A 13,898-nucleotide genomic window follows, 5' to 3' on the forward strand; every position below is an offset into this window, starting at 1 on the left:
TACACAATGCTGTACAGATGGAACAGTTGTGCTGGAAACATTATTGTTATCATACACGTCCTGCATGTTGGCATTCGCACTCTGTACATCTTCCTTACACACAATCTTCGATACAGATATTTTACTCTTATTCCACCACTTGCCGTCGTCCAATTTAACGGCACTATCACCCACTTGAATTATTCTCTTCCAATCACTAAATTTGGACATACCCTTGATCATGGCTCTTGGGGACTTACTCTCACCAAATCACCTTCCTTCCACTCGCACCTGCGGTTACGCATTTTTTGAGAATCTGACGTGTATCTCTGTTGAGCAGTCGTACGTTTATCTACCACGCTATCAACCTTATACCATGGTACACTAAAATGACCCATCCATTCTCTAGATAATTTTGAGGACGGAATGCGACCATGTAACAAAACGAATGGTGAAACATGTGTATCGGAATTATTTGTGGTGCGTACTGCCCACATTAACTTTGCCAATTCTTTACTTTACAGCTTTATTTCGGTAAAACAATACCATAAAAGCATACTGACAAAATTCTTACATTTCTAGAAGAAACAAAGCCACTTTTTTAAAAGAAAAATGACAAAGAAACACTAAAAAACTGATCAAGACCAAAGCTCCCTCAGGGCCATACAATACAAATAGGCGAGTTATGGGTATAAATGTTATTAAAAAATCAACAATTAATCACTAAAACACTATAAAATATACAGTACACATCATCATGCAGATCGCCATATAAATATTAGAAAATTTTATAAAATACCCCTAAAGTATAAGCCTTAATACAAAAACAGTTAAAATTGCTATCTTGCTAGTAGTATCATTAACTATAGACTAGCTCAAAAAGTAACCATTATGAAAGTAGGATATATGCTTTTGAATGACTATTTGCCTCCAGTAGGTTCAAGTTGCCTCTACAATCTTAGCAATATAGATACCATCATCACGTGAGGGGTTATTTGACTAATTTTTAGAAAGTGATTAACAATCCCTAGGGCCCAACGATTCCTTTCTTTCTTACGTGCCTATATTGCTTAGACGTCATATACGATCGAGTGATGCAAAAAGGCACATTGTTCTAGCAGCAGCAAATATTCACTTATCTACTAGAAACAAGTTATCTGATATTGATCTTAAAAACAGTAGGTAAAAATCGATTACAGTATTTCATTTGTAAAACCCATAAAATTTACCTCCCGTGCCATCAGGCACTTGTTTGCCTAACTAGGAGGAGATTTTTTGGGATAAAAAATAAATAAATATCAGAATCCAGGAACAAGTTTCATAGGTGACAATGACCATTCTAGGTAACTTAATCAACCTCCCAGTAGCTACGGTCCTCCCGGGCATAGACAGTGTCCCCTGAGCTAGATATATCCTTGGCCGATTATAGGTCCCAAGGCCATTGAATTGCAGAGGGTGACTCCCAGTTATCGATTTCAGGACCCATAGGTTGACTTTGGGAGTTTTGCCTGAATTAGAGCGCCTACAACCTCGGGCCCGCCTTGTCTCTGATCAATGAAATTGCTATTAAGAACCAGCTTAGACCAAAAACAACATATGGTATCGAGCTGGATCTCAAAAATCTGGCAGCTTCATTGTAGTTCCTGATTCCAACGTTCCTGCAGATGGGTCGGATCCATTTCTTCCTTAGTTTATCGTAGGCAATGCAATTTAAAAGGACATGATCCGTCGTTTCTGGAGTCTCCATATTACATAGCTCGCAGGTCGCCTCATGATTACTCCCATTCAGGAGACCCCATTTGAAGGTAAAAGCCTTGACCTGGAGAATCCCATATCGATACTTCATAAATAAAGCTTTTGCTCGTCTAGGTTGAATGGTATCAATCCATTCCTCAGCGCTCGGTAGTGGTTTAAAATCCAGAAAACTTAAGGTTAGTCTACCTGAATCCTTGCTATGAAGAGGGCTATTAAAGATGAAGTCCCAAAATACTTGCTTTAGTCGGATCTTTGATTGGGATGTGAGTATATGCGGTTCATCCCAGTAGATTTTCAGCCCTAAATTGTAAAAGCTTTGCCTGATATAATAAAGCCACGGGAGGGAAATAGTCTTGTCCAAGCCCATGATCTCAATTAAGGCTTGCCTGTATAGGATCAGTTCAGGGGTTGTCCAAAGTCTACACCAGTAGAGCAGGGGCCTCAGGGCTGCCAATTTGCCTATTTGTTTCATATTAGTGTCATGGGCTAAGGGAATCAGCGGAGTCGATGGAGGGAGGTCCAATATCCCCCTCATGAAATTATTTTCCTGAGTGGCCAATGGAGTTAGTTTTGTGAATCCCCAGAGTTCTGCGCCATACAGAGCAGCGGCCTGTGCTTTGCACCTGTAGATCTCGAATACTGGTGACACAGTACTCGACCTTGAACATTTGTAATTTTTACTGATTGCCATAGAGCTATGAGTTAAGGAGATAGCAGCTTTGTTGATGTGCGGCGCCCATGACAATTTGGCATCAAGCAGTATCCCTAGGTAGTTGAAATTTTTAACTCGTTCCAGTGCCTGCCCTCTAATACAAATGTTTCTCTTGAGTGCTTTGTGAGGGTTAACAGTTAAGTATTTAGTCTTGTTTGCATTTATTTCTAACCCCTTCAAGCTGCAATACTCACTGAATTTATCTAGTGGAGTTTGCAGGCCCATTGGAGTTTGAGACAATAGGATGGTGTCATCTGCAAAAAGGAGGGCGGGGACTGGATCATCATTCAATCTTGGTGAGTCGTGGTTACTTTGTTTCAGATGATGAACCAGATCATTGATGTATAAAGAGAAAAGAGTTGGGGCGAGCACACAGCCCTGTCTCACCCCCCTCTTGATAGGTATTGGGTCTGTCAACTCTCCTTTTGGCCCCCACCGGACCTTTGCAAATGTATTTTCATGTAGCCTCTCCAGCTGGCCCCGGAGGTTCCCCGGCATGCCCTGTTTTCCTAATGCTGCCCATAAGGAGTCTCTCGGCACCAGATCAAAGGCTGCGCGCAGGTCCACAAACGCGATATACAGGTGGCCTTTCTTTAGTCTAGTGTATTTCCACATTATTGTCAATAGCCTAAAGGCCTGGTCAACTGTACTGGTCTGTTGTCTAAAGCCTGCTTGGTATATAGACATTATGCTGTTCTCTTCTATCCAGATATTGATTCTATTCAGGATCTGTCTAGCATACATTTTTTGTGTGACGTCTATGAGGCTAATTGGTCTATAGTTCCCTGGGTCTTCCCTGGATCCTTTTTTGTGGATTGGGATTATTTCTGCCCCTGTCCATGTCTCGGGCATTGGGCCTCCCCTTGCTATAGCATTACTTAAAAGGTTTAGATAAGGTGCCCAGATTTCTATGCTATGTTTGAATAGATCCCCCGGGATCTTATCCTAACCGGGGGCTTTTCCTGGCTTGATTGCTTCAATGGCAATCACCGTCTCCTGCAGACTAAACTGTAACTCGGGTAAAATACCTCAAGCAACTGGGGTTTTGTGTCTTCAGGGATAGAGATCGAAGGTGGGAGGGTCAGAGTAAAGATATGTAAAATAGTTAACCCATGTTTCGGGGTCTATGTGATGGTCTGTAGTAAATATCCCCTCTTTGCTACCATGGGTAACTATTTTCCAAAAGGTTCTTGCATCATTGCTTTTCGCTGCTACCAGCAGGTCTTGCCATTTTTGGTCCTCCCAGTTGCGTTGGGCAATAGCCAGCGTTTTCTTATAACTGGCCCTTGCCTGCTGTATGGCTAATTGATTTTTTTGCTTTAGTGCCTCTACCAGTACTCTTTTCCTCTCTCTACATTTGATAGTATACCATGGACTGTTAGGGGTGGTTTGGGCCTTCTCCTTTATGTGCTTATTCTGTAACTGTTTAGTCAGGACAGGTCTTAACATAGTGCTCAATGACTGGTGGATGGCCGTAATAGGAATGTCACTAGGTTTATTTTCTGCATAAGGCTCCAAGAGATCAGAAAATATGTTGTAAATGTTTATCAAAGTGACCTGATTGCCAAGTGTTAATGGCCATTTTACAACCCTTCTGTTGTTACTGAGGGTGGGTTGTAACTTCACTTTATCATGTTCTATATATTTCGAGTCCAAATCTAAGAAGTGTGCCTTGAATTCAATTATTAGCGGGAAGTGATCGCTATCCCTTCTTTTATCAATTTTAAAGGTCGCTAGTCTTTCCCATGTGCTTATACTATGCAGAATGTAATCTATTTTGGAAGTTGAGTTGCCTCTCTGGAAAGTAACCAGATTAAGGCCGACTTCACCCACTCTGCCATTGCATGCCCTCAGTCCATGGTTTAATGTAAGGCTCATGATTTGCAGTGCGGCCACTGTGCCTGGGACAGTTTTTTCTATTGTTAGGTAAGGAATTGTTCTCATTCGGTCTTCCTCTTCTGCTAAATGTTTGAATCCAATTATAGGTTCATAGTTACAATTAAGGTCACCCCCTATCATAATTGTCTCACCTATTGGAATTTTTTTGAGCAGCTCGTCTAGTAGAGTTATTTCAGGAGACTCCACGTTTGACTTTCTAGGTCTTATATATACATTAAACAAGTGGGTTATTATCTTATTTTTTTTTCCCATTGTCAACCATCGAATGTCCTCCGACTCAGTGGCTTGCATGCGTATCTCAACATTTAATGAGATCTTCGCCCATACAACCAACCCCCCAGACGGTCTCCCTCTGGCAGCTGAAGTTGCACTGATAAAGTAGGTTTTATATCCTACTTTATACGGTGGATCTTTAAGCCACGTCTCCTGGAAGAGACAGACATGGTGTCGATCAATATAGTCCTGCCATTCGGGGTCTATAAGCTTGTTTTTTAAGCCAGCTACATTCCATGAAATCATGGTGATAGGACCCCTTCCGTTTAGGCTTGTGGCATTGAGAGTATGGCTCGGGTGAGTTGTTAAATTTTTCCTACCACACAAAGGCTCCACTGCGCTCTCTGCCCCTATAGCATGGAGATCAATCCCTTCATGGGGCTCCCCTACTATTTGGTCCCCATTGGGTTCCACTTGTGCCTGATCTATCTGGATTAGTCAATCTACTCTCTCAAGGTTTGAATCATAGTTTCTCTTTTGCAGTCCCTCATTGTGGTTAAGTTTATGCCTTTGTGCTCGAAGTTTGGTAGTTAATGGATCCAAGCTAAACCTCATGGCATTGGAATTAGGGGCGGGGGTTCTCTGTTCTATGTCAATCAAACCTCTGATTAATCTTCCATCCTTGATTGTTAATGCAATAACGTCAGGTTTCCCCCTCTCTCCAGGGATTCTTTCTGCCCCCCTAATATCTGATCGAATTATGGATAAACAGTGTCTTTTAGCCCTGATCCAATGTATAAGCTTATTTTTTAAGGAGTCCTCATCTTCTCTGCTATTTAAGGGTAATTTTGGAACATTTAACAGATGAACAACATTGATCCTAGTAGGAGACCTATCCTCCTTAGAGTATGGGTTCCACAGGGTGTTTTTGTTATAATCATTAGATGCTTGGGGATAGGAGTTCAAAGTAAGTTCCAAAATTCCTTTTTGGGGTCCTTTTACCAAGCGGGATCTCTTTGTGGTTTCCCTGTTCCTTGGCATAAGTTACTATAATTTCTTCTCTGGGAATTGCGTGAACCAATATGTTCCACATTGACCCCTATCGTGCATCCCTGTGGTTGTTGTACAATCTTGGCTGTAGCTGGGGTAAGGTTAGGGTTAGTAATCGAATTTTGAGGATATGTGGATCTACCTTGTAGATGGGGTGATATGGGGGGGGGGACTCCCTTTCGCATTGGCCTCTATTGGTGCCCCTACCCCCCTCCTTTTCCACAATATCTGTTAAGGTTCTGACTTCAAGTTTCAAATCCCTAACTTCCTGGATTAATCCGGTGATTAGATCATAAAGATCTGCTATAGATCTTGTTTTATTTTTTAGAGGGTTCCCTGGTTCTGAATTGAAAGGAGTGATCCTTTCACTATCTAGCTGTACAGTTGGGATATATGGGTGTAATTCATCCACGGGTTCCCCCTCTTGTGCATTCTGTATGTTACTACTATCAAGTTCTGCCAAGACTGTATATATATTGGAGCACCTAACTTCGCACTCCTGGATATGGCTCTTCTTCCTACCATTATCAATGGTGCATAGGTGCAAGGGTCTAGTTGCAGCAACCCTAGGGCTAACAGTCCTGACATCAGATGGTGCCTCCCCCTCTTGCTGGGAAACGATCTCTATCGCTTTATCTTCCACTGGTTTGATTTTCTTCGCGTAATAGGAGGTAATCTTTTTGTCGGGGCCCTCCCGAATAGTGGTCCTACTGCATAGTAGTGACTCTACCTCCTCAATAAGATCGTCTATTTAAGCTATCGTGCAGTTCTCACCCGCATTCCTAAGTTTTTTTACAGAATTCATCTTTCCCCTTGGGGGTTCTGATGCCTTGCGTTTTCCCATGGATTAAGCTGCCACAATAGATCTAAGCAGACCTATTGCCAGTTAGAGAAAAAGAAAAAAAAAATGCAGAGGCCCAGCCTGTCCCCACTCCAGTATTTATCGGGTAATGGAAAGAGCGTCGCAACAATAGGTGGAGAATACGGTCCAAAGGCCCTCTATAAAAGGACCTATTTAGGAGTAAGTATCAACACAGTACCTTCAGGCAGCCATACGTGTAGATTGGCATGTCCATGCAACTTTGGATGAATGTCAGGGGGGTGGCCCTGCCCTGCCTCTTCCTGGCACGGACGGGCAAGGACGGGCCCGCCCTTGGCCCGGGCTTTGCCCGGGCGCGTCCCGCGCGGCGGGGACGCGATTGGAAATTTACAGGGCTCCTGCCCTCGACACGCCTCCAGTGACCTCCTTGCGCTTCCCGCGACGGCGGGAGCGCGATTAGAAATTTAAAGGGCTCCTGCCCTCGACACGCCTCCAGTGACCTCCTTGCGCTTCCCGCGACGGCGGGAGCGCGATTAGAAATTTAAAGGGCTCCTGCCCTCGACACGCCTCCAGTGACCTCCTTGCGCTTCCCGCGACGGCGGGAGCGCGATTAGAAATTTAAAGGGCTCCTGCCCTCGACACGCCTCCAGTGACCTCCTTGCGCTTCCCGCCAATTCAGACTTGCAATGTAGTCCGCTCGCCTTGGACAACTGAATGTTGTCCTTTAGGACTCTATTGAACCTCTCCCCAAGGCCATTACTCCTTGGATGGTACAACAAGGTTTTTAAGTGTTTGATTCCCAAAAACTACATAAACTTCACGAATTGCGTGGAAGTAAACTGGGGACCATTGTCGGTCAAAATTTCATCAGGAATGCCCTCTCTAGCAAAAATACCTTCTAACCATTGGATCACATTACTAGAGTCAGGAATCTTCACAAATTTCACTTCAGGCCATCTGCTGTAATAGTCAATTAGTACCATCCCATATTCTTGGATCCCATGAGACAACTTCATGGGCCCAATAATATCAATTGCAAGTTTACTCCACGGTTTGTCTGGCCCACACACAGCTTCTATCGGACTTGGTACTGTAACTTGGGACTTATCACTGGTGGCACAATATATGCAATCTCCTACAAAATGTTCTATACACTTATCGACCCCAGGCCACCAAAAACATTCTCTTATCCTCCGCTTCATGGCTCGCATCCCAATGTGACTTTCGTGTGCCAAACTTAGAACTGTGTTCCTCATCCCTCTTGGCACAACTAACTGCTTGGACCTAAATAATAAATCTCTAATAACTGACAACTCGTCGAAGACTTGTTTATACTTATTCCTTGGTTCATCTTCTGAGGACCATTATGACCACCCCGAGACCATCGCATTCATGACCGATTTCATCTCATGATCTTCTTCACATGCATTCCTCCATTCTTGTTCACATAACGCACCATCCAATTGTTCGTTAACTGAGCATACAACGATATCACTATCATCGTTCTTAGGACCACTGTCAGCAGAAGACTCATCTAACGGATCAGTGCTAGGCAATCTAGACAAACAATCAGCCAAAACATTTTTTTTACCAGGCACATACTCTATTTTAAAATTGTGTTCACACAAACTATATTGCCACTTGGCAATCCTAGGAGTGGCTTTCTCAGCCCCCTTGGTAGGGAACAATTGAACTAACGGTTTATGATCTGTCCTCACTGTGAATCTTGAGCCCCACACAAATTGTTTAAAGTGATTAATGCTCCACCAGCATGCTAAAGCCTCGCGTTCTATTACCGAATACGTCGCTTCAGCACCCTTCAGACTCCTTGATGCAAACGCGACCACCTCTTCCCTGCCGCCCCTTCTTTGTAACAACACAGCTCCCAACCCTTTTTGGCTGGCATCAGTCAAGATGATGGTATGATCCCTGGTGTCCAATGGTTTCAATGGAATTGCCTGAGCTATTTCATATTTAATATGTTCAAACTCACGATTACAGTATTCGTCCCACAAAAACTTGACATTCTTCTTTAGGAGGTTCCTTAAATTATACATCTTTTCCGAACAATTTCGGACAAATCGAGTGTAAAACTCTACCAAACCCATGAAAGACCTCAATTGATCTTTGTTCTCTGGGCTCCCAAAATTTTGAATAGCTTCCACTAAACTTCCTTTGGGTTTGATACCATCAGCAGACAATTCAAAACCTAAATAGTTAACAGCAGATACTCCAAAACGACATTTAATAGGACTTAAGGTTACACCTTTCAATTTTAACGTGTTTAATACACAACCCAATCTCTCATCATGTTCCTGCACATCCTTCCCATAAACTAAAATGTCGTCCTGGAAAGCTTTCACACCACTCAGCTCCCTCAACATACTATCTACAGTCCTCTGAAAGACTGCGGATGCAGACACCAGCCCAAATGGCATGCGTTTAAATTGAAACAAACCAAACGGTGTAAAAAAAGCAGTATAGTGTCTAGAATTAGGATGTAGACTAATTTGGTGGTATGCCGACGTCATGTCGAGCAAGGAAAATACCTTAGCACCCTTAATTGAAGATAACATTTCAGATATGTTCGGTAGGGGGAAATTGGTCCACCCAAATTTGATCATTAAGATCGCGTAAGTCAACACACATACGCAACTGACCATTCGTTTTGCGAGCCAGGACTACAGGTGCAACCCAATCAGAAGATTCAATTGGTTCTATTATATCTTGAGAACACAAATTATCCAGTTCTTTCTTAAAATCGTCTCTCAGGGTGAGGGGAACTTTCCGTACTTTATGAACTTTAGGTTGAGCATCCTTATTAATTTTAATTTTATGAGCGAATCCCTTGAAGACCAACACCACCTTTAAAGATTTCAGGATAACACACTTCCCATTTATCACTCATGACAGTAGAGACTTGCATAAACTCATTTCTCAGTATAACTTGTTCCGGATTGTTTGGATCCAATATTAATTCTAATTTACCTTGATCGAACCAACCTAACAAGCATGCATCATCATTGGCTACGTATGTGGTCGACTGTATGGCATTGCTCTTAAATTTGAGCTCAGCTTGAAATTCCCCGAGCACATCGATAGAACTACCTCCATAACCTACTGGCCGAATATGAGACTGATTAAAAAGGGCCCCGTGACCTTTAAACAAATTGTTCCACTTATTCTCGCTCAAAAGTGTAAATGGAATCGGCCATCATCTGGACTTGGACACCATTTATTTCCACTGAACAGAATGGTCTTTTCTTATGAGAATTCTCGTTCTCTCGCACTAAAAACACTTCCCCCTCATCTCTGCTGGAAGAAACACAATTATTAGTAACCACGCTGTTGACCCGGTTGGAATTAGATCTTTCAGCGTTGTTAACTTTGTTAGATTTGCACACTCTCGCAAAATGACCTTTTTTGTAACACTTGGCACACATTTTTGTCAACGGGCGGACAAAATTTAGCATTGCTCAAATGAGAAGTGCTGCCACATCTGTAACATTGTAAAGGTTTGGAAGGTTTTTTCTCAGTTTTCCCCCGGTAAATTGTAAAGTACCTTCACTCTTCTTGTTGCTTTTTTTGTATTTATGTTTTACAGCGAATATGTCTGAACGTGGGGTTTGATTCCTGAACTTAGAAACTGACATTTGTTCCATGAACAAAACAGTACTTTCTATTCTGGTGGCAATTTCCAATGCCTTTTGTAAAGTTACATTTGGCGTAGATAATAAAGCTTCCTGTACTTTCTTGTTGTTAGTTTTTTCCACTAGCTGATCCTTAATCATTTCGTCTTCAAATTCTTTATACTCACACAAAACTGCCAAACGTTTCAAAGCTCCAACGTAACTGGACGCAGACTCTCCTTCGGCTTGAGCTCTCTTGTAAAATTTGTGCCTTTCTAGAGTAACATTTCTACATTTCTTAAATCTTACATCCAGAGACTTAATAGCAGTACCATACTCATCTTCAACACCGTCACCTTCACCTTCAATAGTTAATACAGACACCTTAGGTATATATTTCAAAGTTTTCCGCCCTTCGTTGCCAAGGCAATGCCTTAAAATTGCATATTTTCTCTTGTGGGTGAAAGTTTCACCCTCAAGAGCGTCTAAATATGCTTTAAATGCTTCTTTCCATTGTTCCCAATCTGCGGTAGGAGAGGCCAGATTGGGAACATAAGGAGGCGGCGGAGAAATAGATTGCTGCATAGGTGGTGTTATAAACACAGCGTTTCAATACAACAATGAAATTGAGCTTAAAATAAAATGAAGGTGACACGGAAAAATTAAAATAATAAGGTAAACTAAATGTGTTTAGTAAAGCGCTTCACAGTTCTCTTCTTTTTTCCAATTCCTTTTAATACATACGTTAATATGGTGAAAAACAGTGAATACAGTGCATACGTGCGCTTGACAACAACAGGAACAAATTCCAGTAAAGTGCCGGTAGAAACGTATACTCGTATTTAAATGTACCTTAAAATAGAAAAAGTAAGGTGTGCGCATCACCGTGACGTGCTGTAAGTAAAGAGAAATGGTCGAATCAAACTGCACGGTCTAGTTTCGGAGACATCAAAATGGCCACCAAAGGTGTGCGTGTCACCGTGACACGCTGTAAAATGGCTGCCAGTATACGCGCACTAGACGCGCGATGACGCACAGGGGTGGGAGAGAGAGTTTCTCAAAATGTTACCCTCTCCCTGCGGCACATCAGGTTCACTTGAAAGAAGAAAGGCACGTCGACGGCGGAAACGATTCCTCTGCAAAGAAGCCTTTGAAACTGAAGAACGCCAACGGAAGGAAAAGCTGAAGAAATCTTCACGCAGCCTTTGGATGAGGTTGGCGCTTGGACCCTCGTCACCACTGAAAAGTACTGATGTCTCCCACGAATATTGATTAAACTGGAACTTTATTTCAGGTTACATCAATACAGTTTCTCCCTCCGACCGTCCGCTTCAATCGCCAGTTGCAACTCCTTACACCAAACCTCACCCAACATTCTTTTCCCCCCATTCTACATTCTCTTTGTCCTGTCGTGCGGAACGCACGAAGGACACTTCCCAACAAGTACCACCCTGTTCTCCCTATAATGCAACTAGAAAGAGACTCATTATTTCAGAACTGATGCATTTCCAATATTACATATAGACAAAGGCATTACTCCTAGCTTGTTTTACTTGTAATCTTACTTGTTGAATTATATATGTGGATGCCATGATAGAAAGAAGCAGAAAAAAACAGTCAGTCGGCACATTATGCTAAAAATCAAGGATTACTGTGATGTCAAAGGTAGGAAATGAATTTAAAAAACGTTAGAAATTCACTGAAACAAAATCAAAGGTTACATGGCTCCTATAGTTAGGAAATAGAATTTGAAAAAACCTTAGATATTCACTGAAAAAAGCAAAGGGCACAGGGATGTTATGGTTAGGAAACAGATTTTAAAACACCTTAGAAATTCAGAGGAAACAACAAAAGTTACAGGGACATTATAGTAATGCTCACATTTCACTCAATCAAAACCATAGAAATTCAGCAGTCATAGTTACCTGAGCAAACTATAAATTACGCCCCCGAAATGAACTGCTTATGACCATACATATTATATCACACATGACATCATCAGTGACAACACTGATGACAACTCAAAAGACATTACTATGGTTTTTTAAATCTGTTTCCTAACTGTAATGTCCCTGTAACCTTTGAACCTTTGATGTTGGTTGTTTTCAGTGAATATATATATATATATATATATATATATATATACATATATATATATATATATATATATATATATATATATATGTTAGACCTGACAGCCTTAAGGTGGCCGCCCCTAACTTTTTGCCTGCCCCCTCCACTTTTTAGATACTGTTTTTGTTGGTTTTAAGACTCTGCACACTTTACCACTGCTAACCAGTGCTAAAGTGCATATGCTCTCTCCACCTAAAACATGGTAACATTGGATTATACCCAATTGGATTATTTAAGTTACTTATAAGTCCCTAGTAAAGTGCACTATATGTGCTCAGGGCCTGTAGATTGAATGCTACTAGTGGGCCTGCAGCACTGATTGTGCCACCCACTTAAGTAGCTCCTTAACCTTGTCGATGGCCTGCCATTGCAAGGCCTGTGCGTGCAGTTTCACTGTTAATTCGACTTGGCATTTAAAAGTATTTGCCAAGCCTAAAACTCCCCTTTCTCTACATATAAGACACCCCTCAGGGATGCCCTCGGTAGCCCATAGGGCAGGGTGCTGTGTGGGCAAAAGGCAGGATATGTACCTGTGTAGTTTACATGTCCTCGTAGTGTAAAACTCCTACATTTGTTTTTACACTGCTGTGAGGCCTGCTCCCTTCATAGGCTAACATTGGGGCTACCCTCATATACTGTAGCTGTTGATCTGAAAGGAGTAGGAAGGTCAAATTTAGTATGGCCTGAATGGTCATACAAAATCCTACTGACTGGTGAAGTTGTATTTAATATTACTATTTTAGAAATGCCACTTTTAGAAAGTGAGCATTTCTCTACACTTAAATCCTTCTGTGCCTTACAAGCCACGTCTGGCTAGGTTCAGTTGACAGCTCCCTTGTGCATTCACTCAGACAAACCCCAAACACAGGATAGCCAGCCTCACTTGCATACATCTGCATTTTGAATGGGTCTTCCTGGGCTGGGAGGCAGGAGGGCCTGACACATGCATGTCAAAGGACAGTAGCCTGCCCTCACACAAAGGACTACCACACCCTCTACTGGGTCCCTGGCAGACAGGATGGAACTGAAAGGGGACCTTGTGCACTTCTAAGTCACTCTTTGAAGTCTCTCCCACTTCAAAGTCACATTTGGGTATTTAAACAGGGCCTCTGCCCCTATCAACTCAGACACTTCTGAGGTAGACACTCTAACTGATCAGACCCTTCCTGGAAAAGAGAATCCGAACCAGAACCTGCATCCTGCCAAGAAGAACTGCCTGGCTGCCCAAAGGACTCACCGGACTACTTTCTGTGAAGGACTGCTGCCTTGCTGTTGCCCTGCTGCCTTGCTGTTCTCTGGCTGTGGTGAGAAGTGCTCTCCAAGGGCTTGGATTGAGCTTGCCTCCTGTTCCCTGAAGTCTCAGGACCAAAAATACTTCATCTCTACAAGAAGGACGCCTTGTGTGGCGAAAATTTACGCACTGCCTGCACTGCGGTGAAAAATTCACTGCACACAGAACTGGAATGATGCAGCCTGACTTCGCAATGAGAAGATCGACGAAGCGCCAGCGTAGCAACCGGTAATTCGACGCATGGCGCACTGGATTAACGCACAGCTGAGCCGGGCTGAAGCAGCCCGACTTCAAATGAGGAATGACGCAGCGCCTGCTGTGCGGTACAAATTTCCAAGCAACGCCCACCGGATCGATGCAGCCCCTGTGACTTTGTCCTGTCAGCGCCAGAAACCCACGCATCATCCCCGGGGAGTC

This window comes from Pleurodeles waltl, chromosome 5 (assembly GCF_031143425.1).
Source record: "Pleurodeles waltl isolate 20211129_DDA chromosome 5, aPleWal1.hap1.20221129, whole genome shotgun sequence".
NCBI classification, from domain to species: domain Eukaryota; kingdom Metazoa; phylum Chordata; class Amphibia; order Caudata; family Salamandridae; genus Pleurodeles; species Pleurodeles waltl.